The sequence below is a fragment of the Oxyura jamaicensis genome, chromosome 1 (assembly GCF_011077185.1).
Source record: "Oxyura jamaicensis isolate SHBP4307 breed ruddy duck chromosome 1, BPBGC_Ojam_1.0, whole genome shotgun sequence".
Lineage (NCBI taxonomy): Eukaryota > Metazoa > Chordata > Aves > Anseriformes > Anatidae > Oxyura > Oxyura jamaicensis.
Genome location: NC_048893.1, coordinates 87,421,204 through 87,437,010, shown reverse-complemented (window position 1 = coordinate 87,437,010; position 15,807 = coordinate 87,421,204). Strand labels below are relative to the sequence as shown.

Sequence of the window (15,807 nt, the reverse complement as noted above, 5' to 3'; positions counted from 1 at the left end):
TAACAACTTTCAGTATCTTATGTAGGACATTTGGTCTGAAATACACATGAGAACGTAGCATCATTAAGGGCGTATCTAACTCAGCACTTAGGAAGACAAAATGGTCTTTAATTATACAAGTGTCTTCTCACCATCCCATCCCCCAGTGCCTGGCTTCATTCAGGTCTTTGAAGAGAGAGTTCTGTAATCAAGACAGACTTTTTTTTTTTTTTTTTTAAGTGAACCTGGTTTAGTAAGTAGAACCATTGCCTTGTTTACCGAAGAAATTATGAGTGTATTTTTAACGGTGACAGCGTTTTCCATCTCTCCCTTCCTTCCTTTTAAAATCAAGGAGTAAAAAAGAAAGTAAATCGAAGAAAAACAAACTCATTTGATGCAAATAATGCACTAGAAAATTCCCATAATCAGAGATGCAAGAAAATAGGTAATTGGAAAGACACAGTTCAGATGAAAAATGACAGTCTCATTCCAGCTTACTTATCACAACACAAGACCCTGCATCTCGATTCAAGCTCATCAACCTAATTGACAGAGGTCATGGTGCCCATAGGTCAAGGTCAGTCGGGGTTAACAAAACACAAAGGACAAAGCTGGAACTCAACTATTCAATCCCCTCAGCTTTCTAAAAAGCTTCCAATGGCACACACAAAGGAGCGGAAGCCAGCATGCCAATGCCTGCCGTTCACAATGTTAGCTGGTCAATTTTCTGAAAGTAAGCAACTGGATGCATTAGTCCTTTAAGAAAAAGTATTGCAGTCATTTCTGAATATGGGAACCCAAACTAACACCTGCTGTTCAACTTCCCACCCCAGCTAAAGCAGAACTACAATCACAGAATTAGGCAAGACAGGCTGTTACAGTAATAAGATCTCCAAGATCAGCCTGCACCTCCTCAGGACAGGAGGGTCCTCCCCAGCTCCCACCAACCCACTAGAGTGATGCACTGGGTATATGACACATTAGCTGTATAAACCTGGCAGCTACTTTTTTTCCTCCCCTTGGCAGAGATGGAGAACCAACTCCTTTGCCAGCCACACATCTTCACTTACACCAGTATTTATTCCGCTACTTCAGTTAAGTGCTGTATCTGATAGAAGCCCGTATCTCATAGACTGTACCTTTCAGCTTACACATGCAGTTGATGTAGCCATACTACAGAATAAAAATAATCATGCAGGCAACTACTGCTATCAGACTGGACAATCACATGATCACCTTTCTTCATAATGCTTGTAAGCCTTCCTTTTGTTTTCATGCTTAAAATTAGATTATTAATAATACAGTGCAGGAAGTTTTGCATCTGTCCTACTTACTTGCAAAGCACCCTTGAGGATTAATAAAGTAAACCATTAATATTTAACTAAAAAGTGCTTACTACTAAATTAAATACTACTCATCTTAAAACAATCCTAGCTCCATACCTGGTCTTGTGACAGTTTAACTTCTTGCTGCTGCAGTTAACTGACAGCATGAAAATTTCAGCTCATTCAGGCCTTAAATTCCTAGGTCTTGTAGTTGTGGGGGAGGAAGGGAAGTGAGCTTGAAAATGTGCTTTGCGTGGACCTTGAAATTTAAAGGGACAGGGAGAAAAACTACTAAAAAAAAATTAAAGAAAAAACTACTAAACAAGCTTAAAAAGAAATGTTAGGATTTAAGACAGTCAGCATTTTGTGGGAGTTTTTGTGATCACCAGTCCTGCAGAACTGTTTTCTTTTGGTCAAGGTGGGTGCCTGGTAAAACAACTATGCAGCGGAACAACAAGCTAGAGTTCTCATATCATCATTTTTCTCAAGTTAAGTTGCCAAAACGTGGGCATACTGTGATACATGTATAGGTATTTCTGCTGCCAAATCTATACATTACTCACCATTAACTCTTCCAGTTCTTGCTCTAAACATGTGCAATACACTTCATTGTTTCTTATTTTTCAGGACAGAAATGCTGTAACAGACAATACAATAGCATTGCAGTAGTCTTAAGGGTACTAAAGCGGCTGAGTCAGCATAGCGCCTTCCCTTATACTCTTTTTAAAATAAGTTTTTGATCATTTCTTGTGCTCCCTTCCAATGTTATTGTCTAAAGAAGTCCTTAGAAATATTAAGTTTAAACGAGGAAGGCAGATATATTGGATTATCCCAGCAAAGTGGCCCTGAATTAAAGCTACATTTCTAAGTCACTAGCAAAAGGGATTCAGTTTGGAAGTGCTAAGTTTAACAACATGTTAACTGAAAAATGTTTCTTTCAAGCCTCCTCCCCACACAAAAATAAAGCAGTTATTCCTGTTCCTGAAGGTCTGCACAACCACAACGCCCTAAAACTAAGCTTTTTCTCTGTCAAAATGGCACTGGGATTTGTACCATGATGTCACACTTAGGATGTTTACCAGCAGTTAAACATTGCTCCTGCACCAGAAGATAAGACATTTTCAGGCTCTATCATTTCAGGCCCTCTCATTGATGGGTCTAAGAGGCAGAGACAGACGCAGAAGAAAAGTTTGCTGACCCTGAACTTGCTTCCCCTCCAACCCCATTTACTTTCATACAGCAACCTGATTACCAAAAAATAATAATAATAATAAAAAACATCTCCCAGAGAGAGGAAGGTTTCCAAAATTCTCCCTACCACCTCCCCTTCCTCCAACAACTGCAGAAGACTTGGAAAGTAGCAGCAAGACTGTCTTTTCTCTATGTACCCAACTGCAGGCAATGGTGTCCAGTAGATTTAGTAGCACAGCAGTACCAACATTTAGTCTTTTCAGTAGTTCAGTAGATGTAGTCAACCTTTGCCCTTTATCAGCTACTACTGCCAGAAACATAGCCTCTGCTGACATTAATCTACTGCGGAGAGGTGCAGACTAGAGCTGTATCCACCTTGGACCTTCTGCATGGCTGCACAATGCTTTCAGGACAGGTTGCAAGAGGTAATAAGATTGTTTTTATGGCTTAAGTGCTTGCCTCCCCCTCTTTCATCACCCCATGGTGAAATGTAAAGGTACCATAACAGACAGAAAGAAGTTTATCATTTTGTGGGCAATTCATGGTTATTTTAATCCATTTTTGCCTTTCAAATATAGACACTGGTATTTTTGCTCCTCACCAAAGCAGCCTGCCAGATGGATCAAGCAACAAGGAAAAGCAACTTCTGCTGTATTTTTCAGACAATTACCATTTCAGTTTGCTTCAGTCCAAAATCTTCACGGAGATTTCTGCATCAGTTTTGCTCTTGTAATTCTCCAGTCCTACTTGCAAGGCCAAGAACTTTTCCTAGGCAAACAGATCCTTCAGCTAAAATATGCTAATAAAGTCTTCAGGTCCAGTCAACAACTCTTCTGTATTCTCACCCCAGCAATCTTAATTGACCTACATGGGACAGCTGGTGGAAGAGGGAGGTTAGCTCCCTTCCAGGAGGCTGCAGGCAGGTCTAGGAAGGGGCATAGTTTATGTGCATAACAGGCCACACAGCACCTGCACCACCCAGAACCTTTATCTCCAGCCCTGCTCACTCACCTTGTTCCCATTAGCACTTTTAAATACAAGGAAGTTGTTCTGGAGGTTTGTTTTAGCTAGACCCAAACCCTTCAACATTTCAAACGAGATCTGTAAAATATTAGTTTGCAGTCTCTCTCTCGCGCATGTAAGAGATAATAAGCCAGAAAAACATGCTATCAATGCAGAGAGTCTGGCAAAAGCTGACAAAAGCAGCGCAGCTCCTGACTCACCCAGGCTGAGCACCATGCCCATGGTCTCCTGCTCCTCCCTCCTATTTATCAGGTGCGATACAGCCTGTTCAATGTCACCCCTGTCCACTCCTCTTACCTCCGCCTGGGCACCCAGCAGCTTTTACACGTGCCCTGCCGTGGGGGCAGGAACAGAAACAACGCACAGGAACAGGCCATAGAAAAAAGGAGGTTCTATTCATTCTGCAGACTCTTTCTTGGACAGCAAAAAAACACCTGTACGAGACTATGGTCATTTATAAAAGCTTTTAGAAACTTACTAAAACAGTCTGCCTTTTAAGCTGCAAAAGGCTGCTGCGATCCTGTGCTCAGCTACCACAATTATTGATGCACATTGTTTCACAGAGGTGTCACTTTTGGGTCTATCTATGCAGAATTCACTATCACTTACACTGACACCAAATACTTTGCTCCACAAATGAAAAACAGCACTACAGATCAGCAGCCAGGGTATCCTGCCAGGAAACCTGGATGTGCAAAATGCAGCAGAATAGAGGTACCACTGAAACAGCCCTCCAGTAGGTACAGTATTCCGTATAAAGGTCTGATGCTGAGTTAATTAGCCCTGCTGGGAGGCAGTACATATCTCCTCCAGCTTGAGGCTTGAGTAGGGTTGCTGTGTCACCCTTGAAATCTGAGCTAATAGCTTGACTCAGATTAACACAGTGCAATGAGGATCCTTGGCCCCAGCTCGAGGCATCAGCATGCTCTGTAGTATGGTGTAGGCACAACTTAAACTGAAAGCATTAAGAGGAGATAGCTGGTTTGCCATTCTTAATTTTTCCCCTCCAAGAAAACAATATTCCCTAATGTTCCAAAATGGCTCGGGGCTCATTCCACCAAATTACATACCTTTTGTAGTACAGTTAAACACTGCTAAATTGGGCTTATAAGGCATCCCCAGGAAGATCCATATCCGACTTATGTTTTTAGAGGGGAATAAAAGTAGTAACTACTGGATTCTCAAACTGGTGTTTTCTAAGTATCACAGATTTCCCAAAACTTTGCCTACAGTCGCAGTCAAGGCCACAGTCTCAGCTTCTTGCTGATAGTTATACTTTGAAATGATGACCAGCTGGAAGTAATCAATTTCCACAAAGGTGCACAGATGTTGGAAACAGACATTTTCATATGCTTTGCCTATCCTGTTCCTCCACAGGCCTCCCTCCAACACACTTCACTTTTTTTTTTTTTCCTTTTAAATAAATTCCACCTATGCATTTCAACACAGACCAGCACTTATTCCCACATCCAGCAACAGATCTGCAGTGCAGTTACTCTGGGTTCTGTCAAAATCTAACTTAGGCATGCAAAGTCCAAAGCAGGTATAAGCTAAGCAGATAGTTCTCTTTCCTTGACTCCCAAAGCTTTAATCAAAACCAACACTAGATGCAGTTAGAGCTGAATTTGTAAAAACAAATGAATAACAACAACAAAAAACACACCACCACCAAGTTCAGTAAGACAGCCTTAACTGAAAGATTTCCTCCAGACCTGTTTTACTCTCCTGAATTAACATTTAAAGCTTTAGCCAGCCTAAGATGGACTCCTGTTTATATATTACACATCGTAAGTGTCAGCAGACACCAACATGTGCACGATAGAACAAAACACACAGAATGTGTGCTCTAAGTCCACGCAGGCTCCTCCCATATATTGTGGGTCCAACACTGTACATTTTTGTCCCATGTTTCCCCTCTCCTTTCAGCTCCTCTTCCAGAAAGACTGGAATATAAACAAGTCTTGCAACATGTTCTGGGGGTCAGAGTTCAAGCCCTTTTCTCATACCTTGACATGCAAAACTGAGAAGGTTTCTGTCAACTTAAGGCAGCTGCTCTGCCTGAAGGAATAAAGCATCATAGTTTTGGGTTGTTTTGCTTCTCCAGTTTCTCTCAAACAAACAAGAAAGACACATACTACACAATGCTTGAGAAAACAGAAAACGATTAACAGATACACACCCCACTGCAGCATCACTTGCTCATTCACACCCACTGGTCTTCATCCATGAATGCCTGCAGAGTCAGAGGCTTGAGGTCAAGCGAACAATCCTTCTTGGGTTTCCCAGAGAAAAGACATCAGAAGAGGTGGAAGAAAAAAGGCTGGAAATAGCCAAATTAGTCACGTTTCAAAACAGTTCGGTTACGAACCATATCAGCTCACCAGGTTTTTCCCAGAAACCACGATTAATTTAAATAAAGAAGGTCCAGCCAGAGACTTTTAGCTGTATTATATGTGCACGTTCACCCACAGCCTTGAGTTCACTTTAAAACAAGGCACACTTTATCTTCTAATAATGCCTAGGATATCTAAAACATCCAGCTACAGCTGATTTGGAGTTAGTGATTTAACCTCAACTCTCACAAGAATGACTTGGAATTATGCAAGTAAATCTACCAGTCAGACTGGGGAAGTTACGTTATACGGGTTTGTGTGGATTAAATGAGCCAGCAAATAGGCGAACTCATACACTTGTTCATAGGTGAACACACTCGTACCAGCACACGAAACTGAACAGTTTAATTTTCATTGAAATAACATGCAAAGCATGTCTGTAGCCAGAGCCCCAACCATGCTACATTCACTAATTTTTGCTTTGTTGCTTCCAATCTTGCCCCAGCTGCTTTAAAACACACACACACCACATGCGCACCCAGTCACCACCACCAAAAACTAGCTGTTTGAGACGGCATTTGCCCTTAAAAGCAGATTTGGCAAGTCAATCTTTCATGGTACACATGTGCCAACAGAGAGCTCAGAGATCCTCAGGAATGTAGCAAAACAAGTCAGTGAAAAGTGTAAAGCTAAATTAATTTAGAGGAGGGGGTGGAATGGAGATAAGTGGTGGCACTCACCCCATACTGCTGGCAAGTCTTGGAAGTTGGCAAGGACCCTGCCAGCTTAGAAGTAAGTTGCAGGACACCAACAGTTTCAGCAACTTCTCTGATAACAGTAGTGCTCTTAACTCAGCGCTGCGACAAATACATTCGCATTGCCTCTGGGTCATGAAAGTTAATCACTGTACACACTTTAGCAGGTAACTACTATAAGAAAGCTAAATCCAAACAGACATGGCAAAATTAGAAAAGCTCAAGTACTGTAAGTATTAAGTTTGTTTTCAAAAGCCTTCTTTACGCGTAGTTTCATTCTCTTGGCACTAGAGCTCAAAAGCATTATTTACAACAACAAGATAAAAAAAGCTCTAATGAGCAACTTCACAGCTGAGAATGCTTTGTGGGTGTAAAGTGTTTTTGAGCTAACAAAGAACTGTTGTACAGGTATCAGAAGAGCCCCTAAAGGCTTTAGGTGCTTTGTTTCATTTCTTAAATATGTACACAGGAAAAACTACCGCATACAATATCCAAACAGTACTTGCCCTGAGGATTTCCAGAGCAAAGAGACACCAAACAGTTGAAAAACAGTACATTCTATGTTACATGTTCTTCGGTAAAGTCCTACATTCTCTGAATGGGAAAAGCTGCCAATAAGTTTACATCTCAGAATAAAATCCATTCACATTTTACTGCATTCTTTACTATTTAAAATAAGTAAATAATTAAAACAATATATATTTTTGTTGGGCTTCGTTGTTGTTGTTTGTTTTATGTTTTGGTGTTTTGTTTTGTTTTTTTTGTAAGCTAACAAGTTTCCAAAGAAGATGTAGCTCTATCTGAGTTGGGAGTATCATTACTTGTGTGTTTCCTGAGACAAAACTGAAATCAAATTCACAGTGAAGAAAACAGGGCAAAGGTGCAGGCTAAAAGATACAAAACCAGAACTGGAATTCTTCACAGCACAACTGTGTTAGTTGTTATACAGGAATTCAGTTCCTTATGGAATAGTTTGCATAAGTTCATTTACATGCTTCTGTCAGAATTACAACGATCCAGAGATATAAAATGATACCACGAGAGCCCATACCGCAGTGCTAACTTTCAGGGGCATTTAGCCTATACTGAAATTCATTGCCCTGAATTATGCACCTTAGTTTCCCCGGCTATACATAAGGAAAGCTAATTATGTCTGATGGTAATCTTCAACTGCCATCTGTCTGACAGGAAAGCTGCCTAAATTAGTCACTAGGGAATGCTGGGGAAGCTTATATGTTTTTCTCTGTGCTACACAGAGGTTCTTCTCTTCCCATTTCGGGCTTTCAGACCTCAAACCTCACCAAAGGTTAACACCACTCACTTCCCCCCCAAAACTGAGAACTGATCTATCACTGTTTGGGATGTTTGTTTTTGGTAAGAGTCACCCCTAGAGCTGCAGGAAGTCAGAGGTGCATTTCACCCTACCCATACGCTCCTTTATGTCCTTGCAGCCCTCCCGCGGAGGCTGTCCCACAGTGGCCAAAACACCAACGAGCCCCACCAAGAGCTGGGGGCCAGCAGGTAGTGCTCCTGGCAGGGACTCACTGCAGACACACAGCCCCATCCTCCATACAGCCCAGTCCCTCACAGAGCTTCATCTGCTGCAAATCACCAGTTCCTGGCATCACTTTCACTTGTTACTTTCTCAGCCAGGTCTGGCTTGTTGCAGGTGAAGCAGTATCTATTTTTGCCATTTGATTCTCAGTTTCAACAGTGGTTAAACACACACACAAAAAAAAAAAAAAAAAAAAAAAAACACGAACGTAAGTTTCCTCAGGAGTTTCCTGTGTTTTTATACACGTTAGCAGTTCTCCTTGCCCGATCTTTGCTAAGCATAGAGGATATGCCCAGGGCTGTATGTGCACAGCGTCTCTTATGGAAGATAAGCGAGTAACAGGTAAGCCCTGAGACAACAAATGGCTCGCTTTCCTGAGTCACAGCAGGGTGACAGACTTCTTTTGCAGCACAGATCTGCTCCCCAAACTGTCTGCACTGCTGCAGAAATATAACATGAAGCCTGATGTTTGCTTCAGCATAAAACTGTAAGTTCTCTAGAGCGAGACACGCTGCAAGCAGGACCTGCTGCGTTGCCCACTGGCATCTTTTCCTTGCTACCCTGAGCACACCAAATCCAGCCCAGCCTCCAGCACCACCACGTCCTATTAGATGGCTATTCAATGCAGCAGATGATGCAGAGTGTCATTAGAGCATGAAATGCAGTAAAAGGCTCTTTGTTCTGTTATATTGCACGTTTTGAGCATGAAGTGAAATTTATGCACTCGTACACTGTACATACATGTACCTGCCCTTTCTTTCCTTCCCTATAGAATTCTTGAACCCCTTTGGCTAATTTTAGTCAAATCTGACAGGAGATTAAGAACTTAATGTATTTGAGACCTCTGCAAGTTTTGCAAAAATAAGTAGGCAGCTGGGTAGAAGAAAGAAACCCCATAAGCTCATCTTTCATTAAGCATCAGAAAGTCTACATACAGAAAGACATCAGAAACTCAGCTTCATTATTTCTGCTTGTCACACAATTGCATTGCAGAGATACTATAACAGCCTCTGACCATTAAAAAATTGCTAAAATTTTGAAAAGCCTTGCACAAACATGTAAGTGTCCAAATTTCCTAAACTCTATTGCCTGAAGTTAAACCTTTTAAATGTTTAAATATTTAAAACATCCTTTTCAGCCACTTAATAAGTAGCATTAGCTGACTTCTGTCATCCAACTTCAAAAAAAAATCATTTTGACACTAACCAGTGTTTGTTAGAAAACCTGCCTGGGAAATAGGAAGAATAAGACCCATGTTCAATTTCACTTCACTGCTTTTTCCAAAAAAAGCTCTCAACAACATTCAAAATTAGAAATCTTTAAAATAATACAAAACCATCTAAGAACTGATGTCCCTAGTTGAAAACAAACTACAGCATGCCATTAGCACAGAAGGAATGAAAATAGCTATTCAATTTAAATTGCTCCAATTAAGATGAAGTAACAGTAATTTCTTAATATGTTTTGCAAGAATAAGTCAATCTTAAGAAACTGTACAAATGGTATTTACACTGACCAGTATTTTAACCATTTGGCTAGTCAGAATCCAGTCTACACACCTAGCCTGTGCTGCTTAGCTCGTGCTGAGGAGCACACACATGATAATAACCCTGCTACGTCACACTGATGTCCATCTAACCCACTAGACTGTCTCCAGCAACAACAGGAGAGCACGTAGTGGACACTTTGTGGTTGATTTCCTTGATTTTCCTTGTACACATACAGCATCAAAAATTGTTCAGCAGAGGAGTTGGAGGATACATCCCTGCCTGCTTGTTTTAGTATTCTTTTATGGACCTGCCAACATCTACGCTTGGGAATCGAGGCAGGGAAAGGAGAGGATGCTCACCAAAGGAGACTGAAGCAGTACTGCTACATCAGAGCTGCTAAACCATGCAGCACTTCACTACTGACACAGTCCTGAGTCCCTGTGTGAACTGGGGATTAAAATTGCCATGGGCAGTTATAAAATTGGGGGAGGTGGGCGGGAAGAAATGCCCTTTACAGCCTTCTAGATTCCCAGCTGAGGCAAGTAACTGTCACCCTGTCTCATTAAATATTGCAAAACATTTGGGCAAGCAGAGCTAGCTGTAGTTTTTTTTTCCCCCCCCCTTAACTGTTTCCAGTGGAAAACTGCCTTTTCCCACCTAACTGAATGAGAAAACAGTAACTTGCCTATGCACAGGGCATGATCAAGACTAGCTACCACATGCTAGCAAGCCTTGTACACATTCACCAATATGGACAAATCCTAACTTGCTCTGGCGCTTCATCAGTTGGATTTAATATTATGCCTCCATTTAATCTTGTGCAAATTTTATGTTCAAACAAACCCTACAGGGTATCTCCCATCTATGCTACTAACCCTGCTCCTGGTCTCAACTCTACACATTGACTTCAGACCACCTGAAGCACTGTGAAGATCAAGGTGATAGCGTTTCCAGGGTGCTCAGACATGACATTGGTGGAGGACGTAGACAAGCAGGTTCAAGAACTTCAGAGAAACAGGAAATACCTATTTTGACTGGAAAAAAAGATTAATAAATTTGTGGTTTCGTTCAGCAACTGCAGTTCTTAAGCGGCCTAGCACCTTCCCCTCTTCTCATTGCAGCGAAAAAAAACACAAGTTCCTTCTCCTTAGTGCCCCTTTCCCTAAATAGATTATTTCCTCCACACGAGTCACCAACTGCCAGTGCAACACAGAACAGCAAAATATAGCTGCCCAGGAGGAAGCTACCTAAGTCAACATTTATGTTGGAAGAGAGGAAAAAAAAGAAGACGATAGCAGAAACACAATGTCAATTCCTTTTTTACCCTGGAAAAGGGACTCCTCCTCCCCTACCCCACATATGATATTCCACGCGCACAAGCACACACACTTTGTATTCACTGTTAAATGGCCATTAGGTATGCATATTTCCACTGCCTACCTCTCCTAGCACTCTGGTTAAGGCAGTGACAAGCCCCTCATGCCATTCACATTTCACTTCTGGCCACAGGATCCTGAAGCAGTAGTGAAAAAAAAAGAAGCAGCTTCAGTATAACAAAGAGCTTGTCTGAGCTCTGCAGCAGCTGATCTTTATTTTAGCATTTCCATCTTGTACTCTCAAGGCAGAGAAACTGTTGTTTTAAAAGTGAGTTGAAGAGCCTGTGGAAATCTAAGACTGTTAGCCACCCACTTCACAAATACAGCTTTCTGCTGGCTTGTGGCCCAAAAAGAAAGCAATATTTCTGCTAAGGAAATGGAAATTTGCACTGTGAATCAACAGATGTTAAGAAGAGCTTCACTGATTAAGTCAGAACTTCATTTCACTCCTTTTTGGTCTTAAAAAACAGTCCCTGCATTACTCCATTCCTGCTCTTCTAACAGGAGGGAGGATTTGTGGCTTCTCAAGGTTTTCCAGCCTTCCCTTCCCAGCCAGGGCAAGTGGGGGCTATTCACGTTTTTGCCTTGCTCCTCCTGGCTCCCCATGGATGCAGGAATGTAAAGAATAGCTTCAGCACAATGCGCTCCAGTTTTACTGCTGCTGCTGAGGCTGGGAGTGGAAGCAACGCAAACAGTTACACGCAGACTTTGGGCATTATCCAGAGGACACTTAAAAATACAACATTGCAACAGAGCAAGCGAGAAGGGTCTTCCTGTTGAGATATCAAAGTCTCAATTTTGCCCTTAAGAAAAAATGACTTTCTTCTGAACACTGAAGAGCTACCCTACCAAAATGAATTTTAAAGAGGTATGATATTTTAAGACAGTGCGTACATCTGCATTACTGCGAGGTATTTTGACCAGTCTGCACCTATATTTATTCAACGAAGTCTTCAAAAGATGCTAATACTTCAAGCAAGACCTATGTTCCTATTTTTAACAGCACACACTAGCTAGTGCTGCCTGTCACTTTTCAGCTTCTCAGAACTTTCAGCTGCTGATAACAACAATTAAAAGACTGAATTGCAAAGTGAAAGCAGATTAATTTCAATATGCTACTAAAAGATGATTTTCAGAGGCAACAACAGCTTGCACATCACATTTTCCTTACAACCGGAACATCTATCATGAAAAGCTAAGGTTTTATGATCTTCTATAGGATAAAAGATGAAGAGTTAGCATTTAAAGAAGTTCACACACCAAAGGAGAAAAAAAAAAAAAGTGCTATTGTAATTTCCCCTGAACACTACAAATAGGTAGAGAATTAGTCATACTTAAGATTGCAAAATTGGAAGCAGAAAAAAGCAGATTAATGGGGAAGCTGAACGTTTCGTGTTGTTGGTTTGGTTTTTTTGTTTGTTTGTTTGTCTTTTTTCTGCTACCAAGCTCTTGTCCTTTTAAGTAAATAGCAGAAAATAAAAACTGGAAAAGACCAAAAACCCCTCTACACTGTTACCCCATAAATTGATTTCCCAGTATTCTTTACTAGTTTCTCTGTAAGTCTAGCAAAAATAAACGTAACTCGAATGAATGACTAATGAGTTTTACAAGCTTTAAAAATTAAACTTCTCCTAAAAAACATGGTGTATATTTTTACTTTAGTTAAAACTCTGTAAGCATCTGTAAGAAAAGATGTCTGAAGTAGTATTTCAAGCGAGCTTGAGCCTGTTTCTAAAATGCCCTTAACTACAGAGCCGCAGTAGAGTAGCTCACCGTACATTCACACTCAGTATGAACAAACTTTTATAAATGAAATAACCTGAATCTTAAGACAAAGATAAACAAAACAACATTCTGTGCTACAAGCTGTATTGGGGAAAATAAAGTTTTTCCTTACAGATGCCTTTGAGACAATGGTGGGGACTATCTCGTGGACACTCGTGGTGATCTTCAAGTTACATCTTCAAACAACCCACCTGGTTGTGTCCTCTTCCAGGCCAAAATATTTGAACCTGAACACCCGGCAGCACACAAAGCTACGTGGAAGAAGCAGACAGCCACATCTCAGCCAAAGAAGGCTTGAGATAGTTCTTGTAAGCCTGTCTTGGGAGGACAGATCAAACCTTTACTGAGACACACTAACCATGGTGTGTTCAGAAACAACAAAAAGGGGCCATGATAAGAATATTAATATAACAAAGAAACTATCATTAAAAACAAACAAACCACAACAACAAAAAGAAACTATTCCCACTCCCTGCCACCTTCCATCCAAAAACAGCCACACAAAGAAGAAAGCAATCATACAAAATCTTTTAAAACCATCTCTTCCTGTAACTTTTGAAACTTTTGGAAAGAAAGCTGACAAGAAGCACCTCAAGGACTTGCTGCTGTGAATGAGATCATTCACGATGTCGGCTGCTGCATTTCCCTTCTCTGTGAGGCAACACCCATATGTAACTTCTGAAGCCTTTATCTAACAGAGGACAAGATACACATCAAACTCATGTCTCGCCAACCACCTTATTGAGCCAAACACCATAACTCACCTATTCCCCTACATCTTTACAACCTAGTACTTGGGCAGTTGAGATCTCTCTGACAGCTTTCAGGCCTCACTGTCCTGCCTACACACTCCACAGCTGCTCCCACAGGCAGTTCCCCACCAAGCAACTGCTTACCTAAAGCAGCTTTCCTCCTGCCTTCAACAGAGGGGTATGTGAGCACCAAGAGTCTCAGGGGATGATTCATACATCCCATTGGCAGAAGTCTCATGGCGAGGAAGACCCTCAGGGAGACCATGGGACCTATCCACCCTTAATACTGCTGCTTTAATAAAGAGCCATAAGCTTGAAGAGTGGCTTAACCTGTCTCCGCTTCAGCTCAGCAGACAGACAGACATGCCAAAGACTCAGGTACTGCATCAAGCCAGAAAGAAAGGACCATAGATTTATTTCACATAGATGGCAAGAAAAACAAGGGTATCACTAGTGCGATCTTACATACAGGCAGAAAGATATTTTTCCTTCAAAAATATCACTTCTACAACCTAATCAGATGGGAATATTTCCTTGGTCTGAAATGGGTCTATAAGAAGCCCCACTCATACCCATTTCCTCTTTCTTCAAGCCCTCCCTGAATTTAACTTTTAAAATTTAGGAGTGACAACTCTAGCATACTGGCATTCTCCGCACTCGAAATTATGTGCTTCTCTGCATAACAATTTGTATACAGTTTAGCTGTAAGAGAATTGTCAGGTTACACCAAGTAATCTCATCCCAGTACAAAGCTCGCCCTTTCTAAATACTTTTGTAGCCACGTTGTATCTACAAATAGCTTGGCATGAAGTGGGTAAAGAGGAGAGGGACAAAACAAACGAAGAAATAGAGTTTCAACCGGGCAACGCAAGCTCAACATCTACATAATGCAGATCAGTTCTCACTGCCTTTGCTGAGCTTTGGTTCCAGGAGAAGTTCCCGTTCCCCTCAGTGGGGATCCTAACTCGAGAAAGGACGGCAGAACAGATCTCCCAATTTGCAATAGCTGAAACAGAAACACCAACTCCGCTGAGGAATAATAATCCAGAGGTTTTAGCAAGCAGACAGCATAAAACTTGCAGGCTTTGCCGCCACCCCCCCCCCCCCCCCCCCCCCCCCAGCACAGAGCGCCTGTACCTACTGGCTTTGCCTATCTCCGGGCAGAACCTACCTAGAAATCCCTCGTTTCTCCCTCTAGGCCCGCAGCCCTTCCAAGAGCCGCTTTCCTCCTCCTGGTACCCCCGCGGGAAGCCAGCACGTCCCTCCAGCTCCGCAGCCCGGCGGGATTACCGGCCCGGAGCGGCTCAGCAACAGCAGCAGCAGCAGCAGCAGCTCCAGCTCCTCTCCCTCCTCGCTTTCCACTCGGGGGCAGCCTCCCCCGGCTCCCCCCGCCGCTGCCCGTTAGCCGTGCGTTCGGCCACCCGCGAGGGGGGCCCCGGGGCCGGGCCGGGCCGCGCTCCGCCCGCTTCCCCCCTCCGCAGCGGGGCTGCCCCGGGCCGGCGGCTCCCCCGCCCCGCTGCCGCTGCGGGGGGGAGCGCGCAGGAAGCCCGGGGCGCGCACCCGAGGCGGAGGCGCGCACCCGCGGGGCCGGCTCTGCTTTAAAGGAGGCTTGTTAGAGGCAGGCTCCGTCCCTCTGGAAGCGCGTGTAATTCCTTGATGGCTCGGGACAGCCAGCTCCGCCTGTGCCTGTGTGGTCTCTTGCTCTGAACAGGCGCTGCTGCCATCAGCACGCAACTGAAGGAGGCTTTAAAACCGTAAGCACGCGTCCCCCGTGCGTGAGCTTAGCTGGAAGTTTTCCCAAGCGAAATAATGCAGGAGAGGGGTGAGGAGATGTCCCACGTCTTTCTGAGGGGAAAAATTGGGAAAGAGCACTTCTCGCGTGCCAAGTTCCCGTGGGTTCGGGCACCAGCCATTCGGGCACCAGCCATAAGGTCCTGTCAGCCCGGGCAGCAGTTTGCAAACCAGCTACGCTTTATGCAGCAGATGTATTCACTTACCAGTTGTCGACAGGGCAGAGTTTCTATCTTTGAATCTTCTCACTGATAAAACTGCAGAGAGAACAGAAGAGATTCTGTAGCTTCTTATCAGGGCTATTTGGGCTCCTGGTAGCTTCACGCCTTACTTCTGTACTGTTTTGTTTATGGTGAGGATGAAGAGGAGAGCTGGGTTCAGTGGAGCCCCATCTGCAAGAGAAAATGTGTAAGAAAGCATGCTGCATATTTAGGCAGATGTTACTTGGCTCG

At 42.9% G+C, this 15,807-nt stretch overlaps 1 protein-coding gene across 6 annotated transcripts in view; it reads right to left on the bottom strand.

Annotated features, from left to right (window-relative positions):
* Positions 1-15,722, bottom strand: part of ST3GAL6 (ST3 beta-galactoside alpha-2,3-sialyltransferase 6) — a 41,477-nt gene extending 25,755 nt beyond the window's left edge. For 2 of the 6 annotated variants that reach the window (XM_035314944.1, XM_035314949.1), the window contains exon 1: positions 15,562-15,722. The gene's annotated coding sequence lies outside the window, so the exon portion shown is untranslated. Of the gene's footprint in view, positions 1-14,735; positions 15,089-15,298; positions 15,424-15,561 lie in introns of those variants that run through there. The other 4 variants (XM_035314950.1, XM_035314946.1, XM_035314943.1 and 1 more) reach the window with 4 other exon arrangements.
* Between the last annotated feature and the right edge of the window lie 85 nt (positions 15,723-15,807).